The sequence below is a fragment of the Aulostomus chinensis genome, chromosome 4 (assembly GCF_037954235.1).
Source record: "Aulostomus chinensis isolate RoL2024-O1b breed Wild chromosome 4, RoL_Achi_v1.0, whole genome shotgun sequence".
Classification (NCBI taxonomy): Eukaryota; Metazoa; Chordata; class Actinopteri; order Syngnathiformes; family Aulostomidae; genus Aulostomus; species Aulostomus chinensis.
Genome location: NC_141323.1, coordinates 1,035,001 through 1,047,047, shown reverse-complemented (window position 1 = coordinate 1,047,047; position 12,047 = coordinate 1,035,001). Strand labels below are relative to the sequence as shown.

Here is a 12,047-nt window from a genome sequence, read left to right as displayed (position 1 = left end):
AAACACACTTTTTGGGTGAAGTAATGCTTTTACATACTTTTTATAGTATATGCCCCTATCTAGATTGCAAACAGAAGAGTCAAACAGGTAAAAGTGTGTTTCTGATATAGAAAGTGCACCTTAACTTCTGTGTTCTAAGACAAGCACTTGTGTGACAAAATCCAAGATCAGCCTTGATAACACACAGGTGCTAGCAGCATCACGAAACCATCCAAAGACAAACGTTATGTCTGTGTCACTGTAATTCTTATCAGAATTTAAATCATCCATCCATCCATTTTCTTTCGCTTATCCTGTTAGGAGTTGCGGGGGGGGGGGGGGGGGGGGCTGGAGCCTATCCCAGCAGCTTTCTGGCAACAGGCAGGGTTCACCCTGGACGGGTCATCAGTCCATCACAGGGCCAACACATATAGACAGACAACCATTCACACTCACATTCATACCTATGGTCAATTTAGAGTATCAATCAGCCTAGTCCCATTTGCATGTCTTTGGACTGTGGGAGGAAGCCAGAGTACCCGGAGAGAACCCACGCAGGCACAGGGAAAACGTGTTAACAAGAATTTAAATCATCTCTTGCAAAATAATAATAACCGTGTCCAGACAAGCATAAGGATGGTTCCCAGGATAGTGTACAGTTTTCCTTTAATTTTAGTTCGTGCCTTCGCAAAGGTTCAGCAGTAAGCAGTAAAAATTCCATTCTATTTTCTTCCGCTTATTCCTGTTAAGTTAGCCTAGTCCCCATTTGCATATCTTTGGACTGTGGAGAGAAGCCGGAGTACGCGGAGAGAACCCACACAGGCACAGGGAGAACATGCCAACTCCACACAGAAAGATCCCGTGCCCAAGCTGGGATTCGAACCTGGAACCATCTTGATGTGAGGCGACAGTGCTAACCACTGCACCACTGTGCCATGCCTAAGAAGTGAAAATTTTGTCTTCAATCCCTATAATTTATAAAGAGACAATGAAATTGGAATTCACAAATTCAAATAAATTTGAATACAAGCTGGTGTGTGCAGTTATGTGTATTTTGCCATTACATGTGTTTTTGCTGATGTACCATTATGAAGCAAGTTTGTTGCACTTATGACAATTGAATCAGCTTTTACAGTATTTGCTTGAATCATCTTCATTCAGACCATTAGATGAGCCCCCTCTATTTCATGGTGGATACCATGCCTTTTATGCATATATTTATTAAAAATTTGAGCCTCTTAAGGTAATATGTTATGTGTTATCAGCCTGTTGTCTAATCAGGTGAAATTGTGGTCATGTGGTTCTTTAAGAGCACGCTGGCAAATGTAAACAACACAAGAACGGTGACGTCAGAACAGAAAGGAGATTCTTGTGGTGTGACGGATGATTAGGTTACACTGGAATATAATAATGAAATAAAACCAGACTTCCTTGCAAAAATCCAGTACTGTGCTGATGTAAAAAAAAACAAAATGGTAGCCCACCATCTGGGATTTCAGAGACATACGCCATACTTCTAAACAAAGGTTGTCATGCAAAAACTGAGGTAGGAACATCAGTGCTCCTCTTTAACCCCCCTTAAGCTGTCCCCACAAAAACAGAACACAAAACACTTCACCCTAGAAGGTGTTTTCCAAAACCTCTGTTTATGGTGACCTAAAACTCTGTTTGCTTGGGTACAGAGGGACAAAACAAGAAAAACATATCTTAGTTTACCAAAATATCCACATATATGTGGCCAGGGCTTCATGTTCCTTAAGAACATTCCCTATCCAGCCAACTACTTAGTCCAAAACACATATTATATCCATAAATGTCCAGATACCACCGGAGCATCAGTCACATTAGATGCAGCTGTAGTCATTTGTCATGATTGGCTCGGTGGATATTCTATAGGAGTTGTCTACTGTTGTTTACAAATCGTGTGAATGTGTGAGTATGGAGTGATTTGGGAGGTAAAAAGGCTGAAATGAATGAAATGAATATCAATATTGCACTGTGCTAATGTCAAATCTAGAATAAAATGGAATGTCAGAGTTATTCTGTTGATTTTTCCTGAATTTGTATATTAGTATGACATTTATATACTAGCTCATGGTTATCTCTGTATGAAACAATTTATTTATCAAACAAAGGTAGTTTGTGAGCGAGCAGAGTTTGTGTACATATCTTTTGCTCAATTTACGGTAACTGGTTTGTGTTGGTTGCTTGTTAAGTCTGTCTATCCAATCCACAATTGATATTATCAGAAGAATGATGATAATGAGTCACAAAATGAATCAAATGAAAATCAAAATGATGATAGTGACCCAGGTGGAAACTAACAGATTAACGGGTGCAAAGCTACTTTACAACTGGCTGAATTTGTTTCTGTCAGTTATTTCATATGTTTTATTATTATTATTATTATTGTTGTTGTTGTTGTTGTTGGTGGTGGTTTTGTTTTGTAAATGCTGACATAGTGCAGTATTTATTGATGAAATCTGAACCTGAATTAGGTAAGTCTTAATGCTGTGGCCCCATCGTGTTTCAACTAAATTTTATAGTGTTATTTGGCTGCAGGCAGTTTAAAAAATAAGAGAGAATAAAAAAAATCAATTTCTCCCTGTTCATACTTCTACAACTTAATGCCAGTAGCCCTTACATTGATTTGGTTAAGGGAAAAAATCTCCAAACAACACCAAAAAGATACATTTTCTCCAACTGTTTCAAGAGCAGCTTTCAATTTACTTTCTGTGGGCTTTTCCAGGTGTTTCAGCTGAATCTGACCTGATTGTAATGTGTTGAAAATTTCAATCCGTGATAATCCCTAAGTAACTACTTAGTTAATTGCACAGATAATTAAATTATTGTACGGGGCAGGCCACTACCTGCTGTTCTGCATGCTCATCATCATCATCATCAGCTCAAGGCCAGACTTGTCAAAATCATTTACATCCTAGACATTAAATGTAATTCTCAATGGAGTACTGGGGTAAGGTTCATATACAACTATTTTTGGAAAAAAATTCTCTGAAAGCTTCATTGACCAACTTAAATTTTTCCTATCTTCTTGTTTTGGATTTGATCTATTTTGTTATTGTTTCGATTCCAGAGAACGACTCATACAAACTATTATGGGCATTGTAACTCATAGTCTGAAATCTGTCATTATTAATTTAGTTTTGCTGTATTTTGATTGAGTGAAATAATATATAATGTCTTCAGTAAGGAATCATTATTCTCATGATCATGAGACCACAAGGGCTCTGAGTTGTTATTCCCATGTGATAATTTTGTCATCTCTTGTGACCACGTTTTATGTAATCTATGGAATTATGTGTGTCAAACAATTTATGCTCTTGACAAAGGCTTGCAATCCAAAATGTTAGGCTCTACCTGTAATATTGATTAAATTTTCATGTCAAACTTGTGTATGAATTCTCTATTGGCAAATTTGATCATCTAAATTTAGACCATGGACCAAGGGAACATATCGCCAAAAGATTTAAAGGTAAACAAAAAATTTAAATCAAACTGCCTAAACACTGGGCCGCACAGTTAGCATAGTTAGCACTGTCACCTCACAGCAAGAAAGTTCAGGATTCCAGCCCCTGCTCGAGCAGGGTTGTGAATGGTTGTCTGTTTATGTGTGTTGGCTCTGTGATGGACTGGCAACCCGTCCAGGGTGTACCCTGCCTCCTGCCAAAGGCAGCTGGGATAGGCTCCCCAGCGAACCTTAACAGGATACGTTGTAGAAAATGGATGGATGGATGGATGCTTAAACATTCAGTCATGAGCATGCACAATCAGCTCCACAAACATATTTTTGTTTCTTTCCACCCCTTATCCCCTTCAATCATCTGTTGTCAGTCCAGGTAGAATCATATTTCTCTCAGGGCAGGGTTTTCCTTTAAGTCCCTTTCCAATAAAAAATGGCCATGTGGGCTGGGCATATGGGTTTCATTGATTGATTCATTCATTCTGATCCTAGTCCAACATTAAGCAAACACAGAAGAGAAACTTAAAAACTTCCAGCCCGCAAACAGTGAAAAGGGACTTCTTAGGGAAGAAGGACACATTTTGTGTTCAGGTCTTTTACATGTGTGTTGAAACGTCATTGTGATGTATATCAAAGTAACTTGGGATTTGGTTTATTTCTGTTTTACCAGAAAGATGTGTATGTGACTAAATACAATACCAAATGCAAAAAAAATTTAAGTAGATAAATACATGTAAACCCAAACAAACAAAAATGAACAAGATTTCTGGATAACATGAGACCAAAAAAGCCCCAAAACAGCCAGTGCTGTGACTTCTTGGTGCCTGTAGGTGTCCTCCATATCCAAGCATACAGTTTTCTGCAAAATCTCAATCGTCCAGTAAGTGTCACAATTTCCCCAAACATAGGAATTACGTCCCTTTCCGCAATTGTATTCATCCTGCGGGTTATAATATTGCAAATTTGACAGCAAATGTCCTCAATTATCATATCATTTAGGACAGATGTTATGTTGGATTTGATAACATCATTACAAATACACCTGAGAGCCTCACATCTCATGAGGTTAGAACCTTGTCGTGAAGCCTGCATCCTGTCGTGTCATGTGACTCATAAAAAGATATTCTGTTTCCCATCTCTATCAGCGATATGAGGCAACATTCAGTGTTATAGTGACAGTGTACCAAAATGATGGTGTTTGTGACGTTTCAGTCCAACCAGGTAGATGAGATGATCTTCAGAAAAGGAAGCCTGTGTTGTTGAATCAATTTCCTCAAACATGAACCAGAAGAGAACATTGCGTGTTTGGCTTTCAAAGTAAAATCATACAAAAGGTAAGCGTATTGCTGCACAGTTTAACATGAAATGGAAGATAATTACTGCAATCACTCTTCATAATTCAGAATACTTTATTAATCCCTTGCGGGAAAATTCAAATTATAAACTCAATTGCCTGAAACAACAATCACAAATAATCACAATTATTACTGGTTGACCGTAATAATGGCACACATCCAAATTCTACAAAGCACATATATTCAGATTAATTGATTATAATGTTAATTTCAAACATGTAAGAAAGAACAAATTAACTATTTATTTAAAACAAAAAAAAATTAATATACCTGCCTGAAAGCGGTCCAAAAAATAAATATATTTAATCCAAAGCTTTTGCTGCTGATTAGCACTTACTTTATATTTCAACATCAATTTACAATATATTATACACATCATATCATAGTATCATACTTATAAAATAATATTCACACATAAAATTTGTAATAATTCAAAAAACAAGAACATATACCCACTCTACTTATATTAACAGAACACCCATCCAACATTTTTACAATAAAAAGTGATATCAATTAGAATTGATTTGTATGAACTTTTGTTATCCTTCTGAACTTTACATAAAGAATCAGAATGCATTTTATAAATGCAATGTATGCATATATTCATTAGCAATTTAATATAGTATGATATGATATTACAGAAAAAGGAATGCTAAAAATTTTAAAATGTATTGTATTTCACAAGTTTTATTGTATACACAAAAACTGTGCTTTCAGTTTGAAAGCTGCTGGCTTTTATTTTGAAAGGAAACCCCGGAAATAAATTACCATCTAAGTAACTGATGGCCACTCAAATCTATATTAACCATGAAGGCGTGCTAGTGGCTAACAACTCTGGAGATCGGAGATAAAGAGACAACGTTATGTACCGGTACTTTTGGAAAAAACATTAAGCCTCTGAATATCGACGTTGGACCAAAATGGCGGTACGCTGTGTTGAGGAGGACGTTAAGCATTCCCAATTGAAGCACGGAATTTCTAATTGTTATCACATTTAACTATTCAACCTCGTCGGTTAACATACGCCCATGAACACAGCGTAAATATTGACACCATCATTCTCCTTCCGTGATTCAGACAGCTCCGACTGAAGTTAAGGTAAGAGTAAACAAAACACAATTACAGTTAGCTTGGACTCTGCTTTTCATTATACGTCGCTAGCTTAATTGCTAGTGGGTTCGCAGCCGTGACTCCGCAGCAGAGCCGTACTATTATGTAATAAACGAGGGTTTTGAGGTCGGACGTGACGAAGTTAGCGGCTCCGCCATCTCCATATGTAACCGTTTCTTTCCTGGGTTTTCAATTGTTTGCTTCTGTTTAACATTTTAAAGCTGTGTTTGGTTGGAATCATCGTTTTGTCGCCGTGCAGTCAAGAACGCAACAGGATAAAACAGCAAATTAATAAGTGTCGTTCTGTAGTTTAAATTTCTGCTAACGCACTGCGTGGTGAGCACGTGATGAAAGAATGTTATAGGTTGAATTCACTTCAAAACATTAAGTAGACCTATTAATTTTTGCAGATTGATGAGGTTGGTATTCTCATCCGTGCCCCCCCCCCCCCCCCCTTTCCATCTGTAAATGTATGCTGAGTGCCTCCCCTGCATCAGCCTCCAAGTATAGCTTTGAGTTTCTGCACCCTGCTCGTTCTGGTGCTTTGTTACCACTTTCACTTGGTTGGAGTCGATTGCAGGAATGGGAGACTGATTTGCACAAACTGATTGTGTCAGACACTTGAGACATCTGATAGATCGTGAATGGCTGACAGTTATCCGATATCAGCCTGGGATTTCAGCAACCACCCACTATTATTATTTTTTGCATGGAGTTTGAAGCCTCTCAATGAAAACGGTCAGATTGCATCAGATAAACAGGCTTTAAATTTGTTGTTGACTTCAGGTAATGGTGGAAACACAATTCATTTCATTTGTAGTGTTTTATATTTGCAGTGAGAACAAATGGTAAAACTTGACTGTTGATGCCAAATTTGCGTTTAGCTCACAATTCCCATCCAGAGTCACAAGAGCTCATTTGTCAATCAAATGAAGTTTCCACAGGTCCTTCTGGAACCACACACACGCATACACACACACAGCTCAACTCTTAATTTTGACTGCAGTGTCTACTTTGGGAGCCTGTCATTGTATTGAAACCAACATGGAAACAGGTGATTATTCATTTTTGTTTTGGTAGACAGAGAGCAATGACAAAGAAAAATTCTGACTTGGACATTGAATCAGTTTTTCCCCCCAACAACAAGAAAACTTTTTTTGGTGAAAGTTTCTAAAATTTGAATAAAAAAATTCTGGAGGTACCACTGAACAAATAATCCTTCCAGTGAGATTTGCCTGGTCTGGAGTATTCAGAGGTTAAATTCCAAGTGAAACACTTTTAGCTGAGCAGACTCTGCCCTACCTCGTTCCTATAGCAAGTAGATAAGGCATTGATTGTCTCTTTATTCTTCTAGTGCATTATGTTCAACATCCAAAAATGCAGTCACTGCTCTGGAGAGAAATGAAAGCTGTTGTATGGTTGGTTTGTACAATCTTTGGTAGCTGTAGTAAAGCAGAATGGAGGGCTGTGGTTTTTATTTCATACCTTTGGCCTCAGTCTGTTTTTCCAACTTAATGTTGACTGAATGATCTTAAAGTGCTGCTTAAAAGGTGACAAGTTGAATTTGCGATTGACCTAAAGTTTCTCACAGCATTTACCTTGTGGTGGTGGGTGGCACAATGTATGGCCAAAGCAGATCCTGACCTAATTGTGACCTCATGGGTAATGTAGATCCAGCATCTCCTCCACAATGTGCATAGTGAGCAAATGACTGATACCTCATGAATGAGTCAAAACAGGTTTATCATTAAAGCTATTTATAAACCTTTTGTAAGGATGATTTATCATCAAACCTGCCTGTCATACTGAACTGAACATGCGCTGGTATGTAACGATGTAGGAATATGAAATGGCACATCTTGTTTAGTTTTTTTTGGAGAAGAAGAAAATTACTTAGGGCCCAGTCAAATTGAACCACTTGAGAAGGGTCTGTCTGCAGAGATCATTTTGAATGGTAGGTTGTTGTGTTCCTGATTGATAAATCATTAATTTTACCAAAAATATTGGTAAAAAAAGATGCCCCCAGGATGCACTATGCTTGACCAAATCAGTCTTGTATTTGTGTGGTTTAGTATCCTGTTCATTCACATTCTACTGCTACATATCACTAAGTTTTTACAGATCCACTAGGCATTGTCCTGTATTCACAGTAGTGATTTATGTGTCTGTGCATGCATTGGAAAAAGATCGGTAAAAAGGGTTGGACAAAATATGGTGAGCAGATTCACCTATTTGTTCAGTCTTGAAAGTCTGTGCTAGAGCCACCTTGTCTTTCTAATACATACACTCTTGGTGTGCTCTTAAATCACAATCGTAGTAAAATCTACTAGAGAGGCTTTCATTTTGTGTTTGACACAGGAGACCCCAGGCAGGCATGTGTGTGGGCCAGTGGAGTTTTTTTTTACCTGCTATTCCAGGTTCTTTTGTATTGTGATCAGCTGTATCTGAGTAGGAACAGATCAGTATCAATTTTTATGTATCATTAGAAAACAGTATGCGTTTCTTCATGTAAGACATTAAGAGAGATGAATATCATTGTGTTGAAATGCCAATGATTTGTCTCTTTCAAGAGCTGTTTTTTTTCTAGCACTCATCATCTTGGATGTGGTACTTCTCTGTGGTGCAAAGTTTGCCAAAAGCAGTTTCATGATGATGAGATATGCATTCTCAGACTTTATGCTGTAAACTGCAGAGAAACTGCTTGTATGGATAGGAAATACACACACCTTGACAGGCAGGACAGCAAACCTCAGTTCTATAGAAATATGTTCTATGGTAGTGATTCACAAACAACAGTTATATTAGTGGGAGGCCCAAAAAAAAAAATCTAGTGTCCTCTCACACAGAAAGATCCTGTGCCTGAGCCGGGGCTCGAAACGTCTTGCTGTGGGGCGACAGTGCTAACCACTGCACCACCGCTCCCCTCTCAAAATCCTCCATCACTTTCCCACCCACATTCTTTGTCAACCTGCTCCTGATTGGATCGTGCTCCAAATGCCTTAACTTGCCTGGAAGTACTAGCCACTCAGTGGCAGAATAATGGATGGGAAAGGGGGTATGCCCCCACTATGTCCAGTCTCTCCTGGTGGGCCTCAGACTGCGACCAGTTTTTTCGAGGAGTAATTCTTAGATCTACTTGTGCTTGCAGGACTTAAACCCTTTTATTGTGTATAAATTTCATTTGATTTGATTTTCTCAGGCCTTATTACTTTGGGGAGCTTGATGGCGCTACGGTCCGACACATAAAATGAATCTGAACAAGTGTGTCTAATTTGCACCTGTCCCCAGTGATGAAAGGGTTTGGATAATTGTGGTTTCTTTAAGCTGCCCTATTGTCCTGTGTCTGTCTTGCAAGTCCACTACTGAAATGGATTTGTGATTTGATAAAGTAACATGGGTATTTCAAGGCCGTGATGAATGTCTCAGCCAATTAACTTGAGCGTCCACCTTCACCAAGCCCCAGAACATAGGTTCAGGAGGATTTTTACTGCACTTGTACTGCTTCATTTTACCATTGGAGAGATCACCAGTCCCGATCACCAAAACCTGCAGCTAATTCTCTGGAGTCTGTGGCTGACAGATCTGCAATGCATGTAGTGTTGTCCCACCTCCCAACTTGCTCACTGTGATGGCATGTGACAGGCAACCGGAAATACATATGTCAGTCTTGTGGAACTACTACAGTGTGTGTGGGACTGATATAACCTACTCCATCTGCCATGATCAAATACCTTGTTTGAGAAGCATATTAAAAAGCTTGTACATGATTAATTTGATAAGGCACTTGAAGACGAAACATTGAGCTTAGCATGTTGAGTTTGTTAAGCTAGCAGTGGCTAACAGGCAGGCAAAGTAGCAGTGCTGTAACAGCACACTTTGAGTAAAAGTGAGGGACCTTGACAAATAGAATAAAATAATCATACATGCCTGTTTTCTCACATTTTGCTTCATTCAGTGTGGCAGTATGAACCCCGGAGAGGTAACTTGCTTTGTTTCACAACTGTCATTACCAGCTACCAGACTGGCAAAGACAACATGCCCAAATCACTGTAAATAACACTGAATTATGTTGTGATGACTCATGACCATTAGCCTGGAATACAGCTGAGTTTTGCACAAGGTATTGAAGTGAAGGGTTTTTTCCTCAGCCACACCTAGCATTGTGCCTTGAGGTTGGAAAGAAAGAAACAAAGGTACTACAGTCTTACAGTACAAACCTCCACCAATGTTGAGAACTCATACCTAATGTGTTTTACCATGTTGTGTTTTCACCACAAGAACCAGACTGAAAATTCATTTATTGAAAATATTCTTTTTTGATATTAAATCAGGGTTTCCTGCAGAAATGTTGTTATTTAAGGTTGTGGGTGTGATGGGGGTGGTAAGGGTGGTATAGTTGTGCGGGGGTGATGTCCGATATAAACTACAGACTGCACTACATTGAACAATTATTTATAAACACTAAATATATATAAAAAAAACTGTTCTATTAAGTGGAAGAAGAAGGGTTGGTCAACTATCCAACTTCCAGATGAACGTCTTCCCAAGAAGTTTCTTTTTTTTTAACCGGATGTTGGCGAAAGATGACAGATAGCGACAAAGCGCAATGATGTTCAACCAGCAAATGCAGCTGTTAGAATGCATCACAATCACATAATGTTTTGGAGGTAATAAATGGAGAAAAAAAAATTAAGGATCAAACATTTGATAGGTGGTGAAAATGATGGGCATTAAACAGTGCAGATGGATGACTACAATACTCTAGTACAGGTTTCTGAAAGGATCAATGGAATACTTCCTTGTGTTTGTTTGAAGACGATAAAAACAGAGCCACTGGAGTCTGCCCTCTCTGTTGCTATATTCCTCTACTTATGTACCTTGAGCAACATTGTTTGAAATATTTTTTGGGAGGGGTGATGGTTAAAGTGATAGCAAATATATTCCTAAGAGGACAAAGGAAATACACAGGTTGTAAACAGAAGTAGAAAAATTCTGGAAACAAATTCAAAAACATCTCACAGGAATCTGTGATCCAAAGCACAGAACCAGAAATTTTATTTTCCGAATTAGTTCCCAGCGCTCTTCATGTTTTACACATACTCCCATTTGGGAGTTGGATTCTAGTTTTCTTCACTTTGTTGTCCCCTTACTTTTAAAACAAAGTACCAAACTGAAATGCATTTCAGACGTGTCTTGGACCTGAGGACGTTTGTTCATTTTCAAGATGAATAGTTATTTAGATTGCCTTATTTTATAGATTCATCACCATCGACAATGGCAAAAAGCCATTAGTTTTGTGACCAGTTGCAAAGTGGTTGTGTTGACTGCTGCTTAGAGGCACCTTCTGTCCCCTTGCTAATCAGTGTATGAGCTCACATGCATCCACACCACTGAAGTCTCCAGCAATAAACTCAGCAGCCTTGCTTTTCATAGTGTCAAATTACACATTTAGCATCATTGTCCAGCTCAGTAGATATTTGATCCTAATTTTGGTGGGTATGGGTGTTTTGCTGCAGCAGAGCGATGTATGTGTGTTGTATGTACCTTGTCAGTTCTCAGTCTTCTAATTAATTGAAATGTAATTTTCAATATATCCTACTGGACATTGTTAAAGACCAAATTATGAGTCCAGTCACGTCAATTTCAATCACCAAAAGTTATCTCATGACACTTTACAAGTGGAGCAGGTCCAGGATGAATTTACACCAAACAGTTCTCCATGAGCAAACACATCCTGCAACAGTGGCGACAAAAACCTTCTTTTTAACAGGCGGGAATATCAAATTAGTACTACCGTTTCAAATTTCAATCACCGTCAAACCGTGTTTGATTGCCGCAATCCGAAAAAGCTCAGGGATACTGCTCTTTGTGTGAGAAGTGCAGCCACAGGCAGCCGATCGGACACAGGCGCCTTGCGCGCATGCGCAGTAAACAACTCGTAATCGTGGTGGAGGGCAGTACTTCGGGTAGTGCTGCCGACGGGAGAACAGAGATTTTTCCACCGTCAAAACGAACAAAGTCCGAAGTCTGGACATACTTCGGTTTTTACAAAGACGCGTAAGGGTGGTCGAAGACAGCAATCCAGTTTGCCAAAAATGCCACAAAAAAAATCTCTGCGAAGG

General features: G+C 38.8%; 1 protein-coding gene across 9 annotated transcripts in view; it reads left to right on the top strand.

Moving 5' to 3' along the window:
- The first annotated feature begins 5,587 nt into the window (after nucleotides 1–5,587).
- The window catches only part of osbpl8 (oxysterol binding protein-like 8), a 121,782-nt gene continuing 115,322 nt past the window's right edge, over nucleotides 5,588–12,047 (top strand). For all 9 annotated transcript variants that reach the window (XM_086200967.1, XM_086200969.1, XM_086200962.1 and 6 more), the window contains exon 1: nucleotides 5,588–5,913. The gene's annotated coding sequence lies outside the window, so the exon portion shown is untranslated. The remainder of the gene's footprint in view (nucleotides 5,914–12,047) is intronic.